At 45.9% G+C, this 13,514-nt stretch overlaps 1 protein-coding gene across 1 annotated transcript in view; it reads left to right on the forward strand.

The window, feature by feature from the left end:
• The first annotated feature begins 3,420 nt into the window (after positions 1 to 3,420).
• LOC146195697 (monocarboxylate transporter 12-B-like) overlaps positions 3,421 to 13,514 on the forward strand; it is a 53,330-nt gene continuing 43,236 nt past the window's right edge. The window contains exon 1 of the mRNA XM_084596259.1: positions 3,421 to 3,546. The gene's annotated coding sequence lies outside the window, so the exon portion shown is untranslated. The remainder of the gene's footprint in view (positions 3,547 to 13,514) is intronic.

Consider the following 13,514-nt stretch of genomic DNA (forward strand, 5'->3'; position numbering starts at 1 on the left):
TTTTCATCGTTTCTTTGCTTTCTTTAGCTCAGTATTGAAAGTAATTAAACGTGACTACTCCGTTTCCATTCTGGTAGTGTGGGTGTTAAGGCTTTGTAACAAGGTCAACATTACATTGAGCTTGTACTGCTGTGCTTCATCTGTTCCATTATCTTTATACCGCGTATCCACGCCAGTACCACCAGAACCGGGGCCACGGTTAAGCTCTACGTCTCCCGACTGGAAGAGAAGTTGGCTGGACACATCAAGCAACTGCTCAATCAAACCTACAAGCACTCGTTGGAGCGAGAACAGTAGTAGAGAGGCATTGCAAGACTTCTTAGCAAACATGGAAGAGTCATTTCTGACCTGCATGAGCAAGTGCATCCTGTCAAGCAACCGCCGAACGATGATGTTCTCACGTCCACTTGAAGGCGCAGGCCGCTGACGTCTGTTTACATAGAGGAAATGCCAATGTCATAGACAATGGGCTGTACTGCTGCGCGGGAGCCATGGTTCGGGATGGTTTCCAGAGCTTGTCATATATAGCGAAGTCACTTTCACAGCCATAAACTGCAGCCGTCAACGGAGCGGTGCCGGATGAAGCGTTCGATGCCACGTAGATCTGGAGACATCCCGCTATCTGCTTGAACTAGTGCATCCGGTCAAGCAACCACCGAACGATGCTGTTATCACGCCCGCTCATTGATTGGTGATGTCACTCATATATCCAATTGGTGAATGATTGGTGCCATCAGTTATAAATTCGAGATGCCGGCCCATAATGTTAATAATTGATGGCGCCATTATTAATCCAAGATACAGCGGGCTTAGGCCACCACGTGTCTATGACATAATGATCCAAGATGGCGGCCAAATCCTTTTTTTAACATATATTTACTATCAAACAGAACGCGCATCATGTTAAAATAGAAAAAAAAGATTAAAGCTGCCATCACTGGTGTCTTTCACCGCATTTCATAACGAGGTCGGATGCATTTTATGCTTTTTTATCATTGCTCATGCCTCTCGCAGCCCCAAAAGACTGTATATGTGTTTGCGGCGACAAGGACGTGCCTCACGCTACCTCATGGATTAGATTTACTATATTCAGACATCAAATCTCATGTTACAATTTTTAGGCTAACTAAAACGTTCTGTGCAACTGTATAATTACCATCCAAATGTTTTATTATGAGAAGCTTAGACGTGTGCGAAAATGAGAAGAAACTTCGATTATTCAGTGTCGCTACATTCCAGATTAAGCATTTAACGTGGACTCCATCAGCCTGTCCTACTATTTGTACTAAAGAAGTCTGTGATAAGGGCGACGTCTGTGTGAAACCAACACCAAAGAGAAGATCAGGAAGGTCGAATGTGCTGTATATACTTGGGTAGAACTGCAGGTAGTCACGTTTTGTAAGCTAACTTCGGAGCTGCCAGCTACTGCACTACAGTTTTAATTAACATGGCTCTACTTTACGCATCGAAACAGCTACCGCGTGCACTGCTCCTAGTTTAGTCCCGGCTTTACCGCTCGTTGCAGTTCGAAGTCAGCTTGATTTTCTTTTAGTGAGAAGAACTGAGTAAGGTAGGATTCCCCCATATTGGTTTCTCTGCAAAAATAATAATATATTTGCGCTTTGTAAAAGGGTGATTTTGCGAAAATTGAACATCTCTATGACGCCATATAACCAACCAGCCTTTCTGGCTTATGTGGCAGGTAGAGTTTTTACTTGAGCAGAAAATGTGCACATAGAGCTCACATCCTCAGGAAGCCTGTTAACGTTTTGCTCACTTTGTCCCCTACAGCATGGCTTACACAAGGCAGAAAACTTCACGTTCGCCAAGATGCATAAATAGGCGACGAGAGAGTAAGAAGACTACGTCACAAACTCTCACTCCCGATGTGACGTTTAATCGTTCTGAATAAATAGACGCTTATACACGTGGAGAGGAAAACATACATTGAGAACTAAAGAAAACTCTTCATTGCTGTTTTTTCGCTCTCATCAAAATTAGTAAGTACCACCTAGACAAAACGTACGTTGAGAAAGCTGTAAAAAAGCGTTCACAAAATATAGCGAGCTAGCATTTGTAGACATTTAGCGCATTCAGCTGGGATAACGGCAATTACGAAAACTTCCAAGCACACGACAGAATCTGCGCTGGAAAATGCGAAAGCCTGAGCGCTGCAGCTGCACACGGTAAACATTTGCTAACAAGACCAAGGCTAGTGCGCACAGTGGAAATTTTCTATCCTTGGCTCGTTGCAGTGGCAGGAATGCTAGACATGGAGCCCACGTCAAGCGGAATATTGCGGAAAGATCGCGCGAACCGATCACACCCAAATGATATTTTAACCATGAGTCAAGAAGGCTTTCTTTCACCTTGAAAACCATTTTGCGCACCGTTTAACTTCTTTTTGCAACGACAAGGTACCCTGACTTACTTGTACAAGCCGCAGATGCGCTGAACAGTCTCGCAGGCTGCTTCTGTTTCCAGCTTCTACGCGCCATTTTTAAAGATCTTCCTTCGTTTCCAGGCTGTACGGAATCATGTTCCCTCCAATCGGTAGACCCGTTACAGAATAGGGCGGCGATCAGATGAATACACCTGTCGTTTAAAGCCCGAGTACGTTTATGGAAAAACGAGAGGCAATGAAAGCAGTGCTGCCGGCCGATGCACACTGCGACACGTCGGTGCGCCCTCTAGCCAGAGTACATAGCTGCGGTACTGGCACTGTCCAAGCGTTCGTGAAACTGTTTTTTTATGTATTGGTGACCATTTTCTCGCTGTCCTTAATGGCAAGCAGACTTGTGTCTATAAAGCTACAGCGCAGCAGGTGTGAACGCGCAGAGCCTTTGAGGCGCGCGGCAGGTACCCGCCAGCATAGATGCACCTGTGAAACTCTACAAGCCCTGGCAGGAGCCAGGCCAGACGTGTTTCGCGCCATGTGCACATGTCGTGTCGCAATAGAGGTGCTGCACTACGCTATTGTGCGCAGTGTTTTCAAAGCAAAGATAAATAAACAGGGAGCGCCAACTGGTGTTTTCTTTTCCTTTGACTGCACGAATAATTGTTATTTGGGACACATAAGGGGCCTCTGCTGAATGCAAGATTATCTCATAGCTACCTCCCGATAATGGTGAGTGAAGCGGGAGCCAGAGTGGCTAGAAGAGAAGAAAAAACAACTCTTGTAACTGAACGCTGCAGCGCGACTCGAAACTTTAGGCTGTATGGGGTTGCGAGTACAAATTCACACAGGTGACCGCGAGTGCAACAGGTTGCGAGAAGTGTTGAGAAAGAACTTAAGAGAAAAAAAAATGTAGTATTGGAAAAGCAGGCCGCGACAGCAGGATATCCGTCCATTTGGAGGCGGCTGTGTCATAAAAGTTTTACAGCTGCGGGCTCTCTGTTCACTGCCGTTGCGCGCGCTGAGCAGAGCTTGCTTATCACAGCCACCGGCGACAGACGACTCCACGGGAACGTAGTCAAGAGTTGTGGAATTCGATTTATTCCAGTGCTTGCTTGCGTGCCTGTCTCTCGGCCTCGGACGCAGTCAGGGTAAGGGCTTACTTCGTTGTGTGTTAGATGAATTCACCAAGTTTACGAGAGGAACAGGCTAGTCAGGCTAGTCTTGTGTGCCAGCCAGCACCGGCCTGAGTTAACGGTAACAGTGGCTCTCATTTCTGAAGCGTAGCAGCCCAGCTTTAAGTAGCAAGTAAAAGAATGGACAGATGAGGAAAATTATAACGTTTTTTTTTTCTTTGAGCAGAGACTTATGATTTGTGCAGAGATACGCAGCAGAGAAAGTTTCGTTGCTTGATTTAATGTGATTATTGATATAAATAGCAATAAATATTCGCGCATTATAAGTGAACCCTGAGGAATTTGACTGAGTATTGTGAAAGCCTCAAAAATAATTTCTACCCCAAGAACTAGTTTCATTCAGGCCAACAGATTCGTACACGGTGTGTATGCATCGCTGTGCCTCATACATGTGTCTGCCGGGAACGGGATCGAACAGGGGTCCACAGTTTAAACCAGTGAGCTCGTTCATAAAAGCGAAGAAAATGCATTTGCGTGTCATCACAGAGAGACCTGCCGGTCTCTGCACAAGTGTGAGGAATCCGCCGATAGAACGCTTTTCCGCCTGCAAGCAGGTTTGTCGTTTATCTGCATGCCACCGACCGAAAAAGTGAAATTCTGGCGGTGGAGACTATATTAATGTCAGGAAAGATTTTCGTTATACTGAGCCTTACTGTCACTTAATCTAAATAAAATAATTTATTTTACCACTGTAAACAGTTTTCTGGCAATTTAGTGGGAAACTAGCCATCGTGTTTCGCCATAATGTGAGGACTTTCCGCAAAAAGTGCGCAGTGTATTGGCCATGCGATGAATTACATTTCCCACGGTAATAAAAGAAGAAAACGTTTGCCTCTTGCGGCTGCTGATTAGGAAAGCTGCGCACCAAGTTTTCAGGCACATTCGTCTTCCTCCTATTTAATGATGCAACATAAGAAAATGGAAGCAGCGAATGAAATGTCCACAAAATGCTACCCTGCAAGACGACATTAGCGAAAGTTTCGGAACTTCACTTCACGGCGACGAACGGATTAAAAACCCCAGTAGGCTATAAGGTTACACATTTTCTTCAACCCATCCCAAATCACTGGTGTTATTCTACCTGCCATGTGTTCGCCCCCACTCATTCTTTCCTTGATGTTGTGGTTGAGTTGTTCCCTTCCAGAGTGCTGCGCCATTATTGCACCTCCACTTACAATTTTTCTTTTTTTCGTTCATAGAGGATCTTGGCGAAATCTTTAAAAATACGCTAGCTGCTCTATTAAAGTATGGCATGCCGCGCACACCTTACACACAGGAACATTGACTAATGTCACACTTGTTTCTGTGGACACCTGAACCGCTTTATAAGAAAAGGGAGCAAGCTCTGAGTGAAAGTGGAAAGAGCGAAAGAGAAGCAGCAGTAAAGGGATGAGGAGTAATTTCAAACACCTGGAGATCTTTAACTTGCACTGACATCGCAGAGCACATGGACACCTCTTCATTTTGCCTCAAACGAAATGCAGCCGCCGGCGGTCGAGTTCGAGCCCGGGTAATCCGGCACAGCAGTCGGGAATCTTCATCAGCGCGCCGCCGCGGCGGGGCTTATATACTTCAATTCAGTGCTCATTTATGGGGATGCGTCCAGCAGTGTTCTGAGTGAATAGTTGCTGAAGCGTTTTAGGAGAAGTTTATTTTCCAGCCAGTAGGCTTCCTGTAACCTTAGCAGCTGTTCTAGCCGTCACCCCTGCTCTGTCGCTTCGGGTGTCTGTCATCGACCCCTTCCTCTGTGGGAAAGTGAGGTTTTGGCGGAAATCACTTCGTCAACTGCAGCTTTCAAGCGTCTGGTTTGTTTCCGTAGCGCCGCGTCAAAAATAAATCTTTTTTTAATCCCCACACGCTTGCAGTAGACTGAAATGTGTGCCCGTGGACTGGTTTGTCTCTTTAATCGTCGTTTTTCCTTCCTGTGCTCTCCATCTCATGACGAGGCTTGGCGAGCCTGAGCCTATAGCACTGTTATCTCAACACCTGTATAATGTATGCACTACTACGGCGAAAGACATACCCGACATGCATGCTGGATGCGGTTTATGATCGCCAGCGCTGAGTTTCACGGCAAGCCGTTTTTACTTTCTTTACTTTATTGACGAGTACATTTCGACGATGTTTCCACTATCCTGTACCATGCATAGTGATGATGGCATAGAATGGTTGTAAAGTTTATTCGTATATGGCGCTTAACATTCCAGAAGTGAGTTAGGCATATGACGGAGGGCATATAGAGTTCCAGGTAAATTTCGAGCACCTGGAGTTCAGTACAGTGCTCTAACAGTGAACACTACAGGGACGCCTTGTTTAACGGCTTCATCGAAAGATCTCCTTCTACCGCTCATCATCGAGCTCGACACTGTGTGCGGGGTCGAGTAGAAGTAGAGGTACAATGGCGCATCAAATACTCTGAATTTTCAGTCTTTGCGGCCTGGATTAAATGTCCCGTTTCGGCGTTGTACTGCTGCGTACCATATGGCGCCGTAGAAGGTCAGTTCCGATGCCACGTTTAGTTGGACGTAAAGCGAAGTGCATTCACCTGCTGAGTGCTTCCAATCACTCTGTGGAATCAAGAGCGGACAGAATCGACCCAGTGTCATTTATTAGATTCGTACCGGCGTATGCTTCACATGCCTTGACAAAACTATCACTCATTTTAGCCGCTGTGCATTCTGCGGGCCTCAAAGCACATGGCGAATTTCTTTAAAGTAAATGTTCGTATAATGTACGTCAATTAAAGCCGAAAATAGAGAGAGACTAAAATATAGCCTGTAACATATCCAGCAGCATATGAAGTCTAGTGGCCTGCAAGTTGTTCCAGGAGGCATTTCGTCATCGTGAAGATATAAACTAATAAATGCCTGTTTATAACTGAACGACCCCCTTTCTCTTCAAGCTGGTTAAAAAAATCTGAACAAACTAGGCCTAGCAGATGACACGGTTATTTATCATCACCTTGACGTCGGAAATTTTGTGTCCAAAATATTTCAAAAACATTTCTGATAGAGTAGACTTGTAGTGAGGAAGTAATTACTCACTCGCATCTATCCGATCGCAGCCAAATGATGACAAAAGGCTATACAAGTATCTTGTGAATTTTGTGCGTAAATAAAACCTCAGCCTGGCCCGTTATTAGAACCTGGTACCCACCACTTGCAGCAGCAGTGGCACTTTCGATTGAGCTAATCGGGTTAACCAGCAGATCAGATTGTAGAGTTTGCACGAATATATCAACAACTCAAAGTGGAAAGGGCATTTTTACAATGCTTTAGGAGAATCTGCAAGCGTGTGGTACATACATTGTAAGGACGTAACAAGGAATTAGAATTCATAAGAGTGCCAGCGTACTGCTTCAAAGCAAACGTATATCACTTTTCTAAAAGATTGCAGTTCAAAACAAATTCTTTCTGGTCCATAGTTAGAACCCAGGATCGCCGTTTTTTCGGGGCTGTCTCGCTACAACTGTTCTAAACAAATACAGATATAAATTTCAAGCTATATTTCACCTGCAGGTATCAACACCCAAAAGTGGGAATATTTTGACTACCGTTTTAGGCAATCTCCAAAGGTGCACCAGATCTGTGGTAAGCAAGTAGTTAGTTACCTTCAGCAGAAACCCGAGAGGAGCAAAATGCCCCCCCCCCCCTCCTAACCCCGAAAGTTAAGTTTTAAGAGCTTTGAAAAAAAAATCATGATTCAAGACAAATTTCACCTGGTGTGAGGTTGAACTCGGGAACATCTTTTTTTTTTTTGTTACGTATGCTGTACCAATTGACCTATTATAAAGTCCAGTTATCGGATGGTAGGACGTGAGCGGTTTCACTGCCAACTGGAAGTAGGAATGGGGTTTGCTCTTCGCCCTTCCGGGAATTGGTGAAGGTGCAATACATTTGTTGTAAGAGAAAAAATAGTCATTAGTCTTCTTTTCGTGTAACATTCGCCTTGCATGCCCCACAATCCAATATCATCATCATCTGGACTATACCCACTGCAGGGCGAAGGCCTCTCCCATATTTCTCCAATTAACCAGTAATGTGCCAGCTGCATCCACTTGATCCCTGCGAACCTCTTAAGCTCATCCGTCCTCCTGACTTTCTGCCGCCCCGATCGGGCTTTCCTTCTCTTGGAGTGCAATATGTTACTTTAAGCGACCATCGGATATCCTCTCTTCACACTAAATGCCCTGCCCATGCCCATTTCTTCTTAATTTCTACTGGAATGTTAATTCGATTTAGTTAGTTGACTCAATCTGCACGCTTCCTACCTCTGGTCATAACACCTATCATTGCTTGCGCATTATCTCTAAGTGTTGTCTTCTACTTACCAAGAGATTCTTAATCAACGAGCTTTAAGCTGACTTTGCATGCACCCGATAAACAGTGCCGAAATGGCGACGGTGCGTATCATCCTGATAACATGCTCGCACTGCGGCATCGCTTCCGCGCGGACCTCACTGATTACTCTTGCTATCTGCTGCATTTGAAACCGGACAAATGACCATGGAGACCCTCGAACACAAAGATTACCGTGCTGCGCTGCTAGCGAATACCGGCGTAGCTTTTCTTCGCGACAAATGGGGGTCAAAGCTGCCTGATCGGGTGGTGTACGGGCTGCTGACTAAGGACCACCTTATCGGATCCAGCCATAAAATGAACTCTACTCTCACGCGAACCTTAACATACTAACCTTCTTTAATATTCACACCTCCCTTCCATACCACATCTACCTTATCCCTTCTGTTCGAAAGAATGGACTTTCAGTCAAACCATTTGGCCACAAAGGAAAGCAATATAATGTTTCTGGAAGGTTCGCAGTTGAAAGATTCATCCTGGTCCCTGGATCAGCTGATGGGACAACAAAGTTTTTGTAGTAGTCGCTATACGAACCTAACTAAGCGTGGCGGCCTCCAATCAGGTACCAGAGCCTGACCTAATTCAGGTTAAACTAGAAGTGATAATTATATTTTCCAAATGTTTCAAGCGACGAACCCATTCTGGCGCAGTAGGTATGTCACAAGGGAGTAATTATTACCGCCCATCATAGCGAAGACATACGCCCGCCGCAGAAATCAAATAATCTATTTCAGAAACCTCGTATTTGTACAAAAACACGTCCTGGGCCCGGGTAGAGCGTCGGACTCAAATCGGTTTAGTGTAGGCGCTCTACTATAAAAAAAAAAACTATAAACAACAGCCAGCAGATCAGATGGTAGGCTAAGCGCGAATTCTTAAATACTTCAAATGAAATAGTCTTCTTCCAAGGTTTTCAACAATTAGCAAAATGGGTAGAATATTTGCTGTAGAGAGTTATTATGCAATGGCATTCACCCTGACGTGGCCATACGGCTAGAAAGACTAAAAACGAAAAGAAATACAGCCTTCTCAGAAATATCGTCGTGGAAAAAAAACTTTTCCCTCCTACGGGGACGCTGAGTACTTACACTGTTATTGCAGATTCACTGCACCTACCTCTGGACTCCTCTAAAAGAGGGATGTTTGAAAGTATTTTTTAATCACTTGTGGCCAACAGAGGCGCTTAGAAAAAAATCTGTGCTTTGGTGCGTACATTTTGATAAGTAGCTGCAACCAGCAAACAATGACTAACAACAAAACAATTCAACATACAATTGGAGTGAAAAGACAGAATTGCTATGGCATGCATATGAAAGAAAGCAATAACTATCGCATAAAAAAGTAGTTAGATATTGTTTGCTTTTAATTTCTAGCCTTGGTCATTGTCAAATGATTAGAGTATTAATGTATTTGTTCAAAAAAATTCATTTAAAAAAAATGCACGATCGATGCGCTTTACGTAACTGCACGCCTTACATTAATGTTCGTTCCGGACGGGGCACCCGCTGCCCTCATGGGAACGTGCGATCTGGTTGCGTGCGATCTGATAAGTGCACTTCAAGACGAGGTTCTCGCCTCGTCTTGAAGTTAAGGTGTATATTTTCCCTTCCTCACTTTCAGATCTCTACTTAGGTCTCTAGTGTTACCATCAATACTTTAATACTAAACCAATATGGCATCTAAACACGACTTTTATATGGCTCGCGCTGGACTCTTTCTTCCAAATGGGCAAATGTGACAGCTTCGCATGAACCTATTTATGGTGATATTTATGTCAGGTGTCACATAACATTAGGAAGATAAAACGTTCTCCATTATCGCAAATGCCACAGGGAGCGCCACCAAAGGAAACAGTTGAGAAATATCCGAGGTACAGTTTGCGCTACCTAAGTAATCAACAAAGCGGAAACAGAAAGTACTAGAATGGGATCACAATGATGTACATCTGCTTCTGATTTGTCCCGAATTATCGTTTAGGCGTAAAAAGTTTACGCTACTAGGAACCTATTACCAAACATTGGAAATAATAAATTATCTTTCATTGTTTTGTTTCGTACAGAAGTCCACAGCAGACGAATCTGTGGAGAGCGTAGCGAAATAGTTTTTTTCTCATTCGTATAGATTAACGGGTTGTGCATCAATAATCTACTGAGGCTCTGTGTGACTCCGAATCTAGAGATGCGGAAAATTTAGCAACCGTGAGTCCACGATATGCAATGTAAGTGTAACGTGAGTGCACTTAAAGGAACTTGCGGGGGACGAAACGCTTTCGAGGTCTCCACTAACGGTGCCTCTTATAAGCATTGGTACTTTTGTATTGCTGAACTACATAAACCATGATGAGAATGCTGGTGCGGTGTTTATGAATTCGACGCGGCGGCGCCAATGGGGCAGATGCTTTCCTTTTGGTTCTGAAATCTAGATTTTCAACACACTGTATGCTTCCCCGCGATGGCGCCGTGGTTAAGATGCCCGACTACTGTTCCAGAGTATCCGGTGTGAACCCAGGCGTCGGTGACTGTTTTCGATGGAAGTGAAGCATGAAGCCTCTATGTGATTTCCGATGCAATGCAATGTAAAGATCGCCAGATGGTCGAAATTACTCCGATGCCTTATTATAGAGCATCCCGTTAATAGGAACCCAGGAGTCCCAGCGGTAGTCGGGTGCGGTTCGAAACAGCTCAGCCAATTTCTGGCTCTTGTGCCCAGCTAATCTTTCCTGTGACACGTCAAAACGATCAACGGCACCAGGAAGGTATACGGACCCTAACCGCTGCCATCTTTTGGATGTGCCCCGCGATCTTCGAGACTCATCCAGTGAAAACGCCTCTGACAGCCACGCCGCCGCACTAGGCCTCGTCTCATCGAGGCGAGCCTGTCAGAGAAGCCCAACCCACCAGACTATCACCCTGGTGAGTGGAAAACTGTCCTACATGCTTATCGAGCTCAAACCTCAGATTCAAACGCGGCCTCAAAACACCCATCAACGGCCTCAGTTCACGTCAATCCTAACGGAAGCAACGCCGGTGTGCCGTCGGACGCTGCACCTGGAACCTCTCGAGCCCCGCTCCAGGAGACGCCGCACTTACTACGCATGACGCGCGCGGTTGTGCACAAAAGTAAACAACTTCCCGTGGTGCCGGCAGGCACGATCCGAGTCGTATTTCGCCCGAGAGGCGGGCTCTCCCTGGAAAAGCTTCCAGCTCCAAGTCTCTTGCAGGCACTGCATGCCACTCCGAGCTGCTCAGTGATGGGCGAACTGCACATCAAAGTTCATCCCACAAACAATACCTTCACGGTAGCGACGGTGGCGGAGGCAACAGCTCTCGCCTTAGTGAACATGCAGGAAATCACTATAGATGGCGAGAAATTCCCGGTAGCCGCGTATATCGCGGCACCTCCAGCGGCAGTCAAGGGTTTTATTTCCCGTGCATACTGGAATGAAGCACCAGATCAAATACTAAAGGACTAGCAGTATCGCAACCCGGAGGCCAATATTATAGCGGCTCGACTCATGGGGAAAACGTCGTCAATTCTAATAACATTTGCTTCTGGTCCGGTACCCCACACCATCAAGTGCATGTGTGTTGTACATCGATGCACCAAATACAAGGGCAGCCCTGAAGCTTCCACAAACTGCCGGAAACCTGGTCACAGGTACGATGTGCGCCCTCTCCCAAGAAGCGGACTCTGCCCCCGATGTGGAGAGAATCACGACAGGCAAGAAGGCACTTGCACGCCGAAATGCATTCTTTATGGTGGGAACCACCTAACCGGTACAGGCTCATGCAAAGCCAGGACCCCCCAGCCTCGACGACGGACAGCGCCCAAACCCAAAACAGCAGTGCCCACGGCAAAGGATTTTTCACCGCTAGTGCCTCGTCATGGTCGCCAGCCAGCCCGGACCAAAGCCAGCAGTACACCCCAACCATCACTGCGGGAGGAAGTGATAGCACTCCTGCGGGAAGAGGTAAGGCATTTAAGGGCAGCCGTTAGCTCCGTTCCTTCCACATCCAACCAACCCCCTCAATCGCCAACACCACAATCGTTCACACTCCCTCCCTCCAAAAAAAACGGCGACCAGAAGACGTTCCAGGCATTGACTCCAAATTCAAAGACTTTGCCCAAAACCTAGAAGCCAAGATTCTGGCTCAGACTCAAACGTACATTGAAACCGCCATGGCTAGGCTTACAGAAACAATTATCAGACAAGTAACCACAGCCATTATGCAACAGATTCCAAAAATCATTGCTGGAATGTCTTCGCACACCCCAGCTGACAACCCCACACCAACTTCCATCCTTCGCCCTCTTACCCTCCAGCATGGCCCTGTCGACAGGAGGCAGTAACCCCCAACTACGCATTCTGCACTGGAACTGCAGGGGGTTTCGCCACAAATGAGACCCCCTGCCGCAACAACTCCCTGCTTCCTCTACACACCCCGATATATTAGCGTTCCAGGATGCTGGAACAAATGTATCACTGCCAGGATACGCTCTGGTACCCTTTGACATCACTCCCAACCCTAGGATTACCACGTATGTTGAACACTTAATTCCATACACTTGTCACGAACTACACTCCCCGGTGGCTCACACATATTTAGAATAAACCCCGTCTGCTCAGAAATTCTATCCCCTCTTCATCCTTAACTGTTACCTCCTTCCGACACAGCCGGTCGCCGAATTAATTGCTCTCATTAAAGCTGCATCCACAGTGGCAAAAAAGGACCCCCTCATTATTACAGGCGACTTTAACTGCGCACATGTAGACTGGGGCTACATGCGCACCAACAAGAGAGGAGCGGAATTACACAACATCCTTCAGATGCAGGGCCTTTCTATATATAATGAACTCAGCACACCTACAGAAGTCGGCAATAGTGTCACCACCGATACTAGCCCAGACCTTACATTCGGCCGAAACCTTCCAACACTGGTATGGAGCAACTCTAATGAGACCCTGGGAAGTGACTACTATATAATAACTATAGAGCTTGACTTTGCCAAAAAAGCTAAAATCTACCGTGTCCGGCAAACTAGCTGGGATAATCTGCGTAAGCACAGAGAGGCCAGAACATTAAAGACCCCCTTTAACCTCCACACATAGATGACACAGCTCAAGGAGGATGTCCAGGCTTTCACGCCAACTTTAGACACCACCCCCGAGACTCCCTTGCAGATAGTAGGTTAATGCACCTTCTCGAAGCACAGAAGAGTATCCTTGAGCGCTGAAAATAACATAAGCATAATCGAAAGCTTAAACTTAAACTGGCGCAAATTCAAAAGCAAGTAGAAGAGCACAGCGCCGCCCTCAGTAAACATAACTGACACCAAATATGCGATTGGTTGCGAGGTAATCTCTCCTCCTCCAGGGCCTGGCATCTTCTTCGACACATGATAAACCCCACACAAACTAAAAAGGAAACTCGGCTTACCCTCAAAAGGCTTATCTATAAACTTCGATGTAGTCAGCATTCGCTCTTAGCCCAACTGCAATCAACTTATACTACTGTGGGCCAAGCAAATATCCTATCCAGACTACATAGGCCCTGATCAACCCTC

The sequence above is a fragment of the Amblyomma maculatum genome, chromosome 3 (genome assembly GCF_055883805.1).
Source record: "Amblyomma maculatum isolate TAMU_Amacu chromosome 3, ASM5588380v1, whole genome shotgun sequence".
NCBI lineage: Eukaryota > Metazoa > Arthropoda > Arachnida > Ixodida > Ixodidae > Amblyomma > Amblyomma maculatum.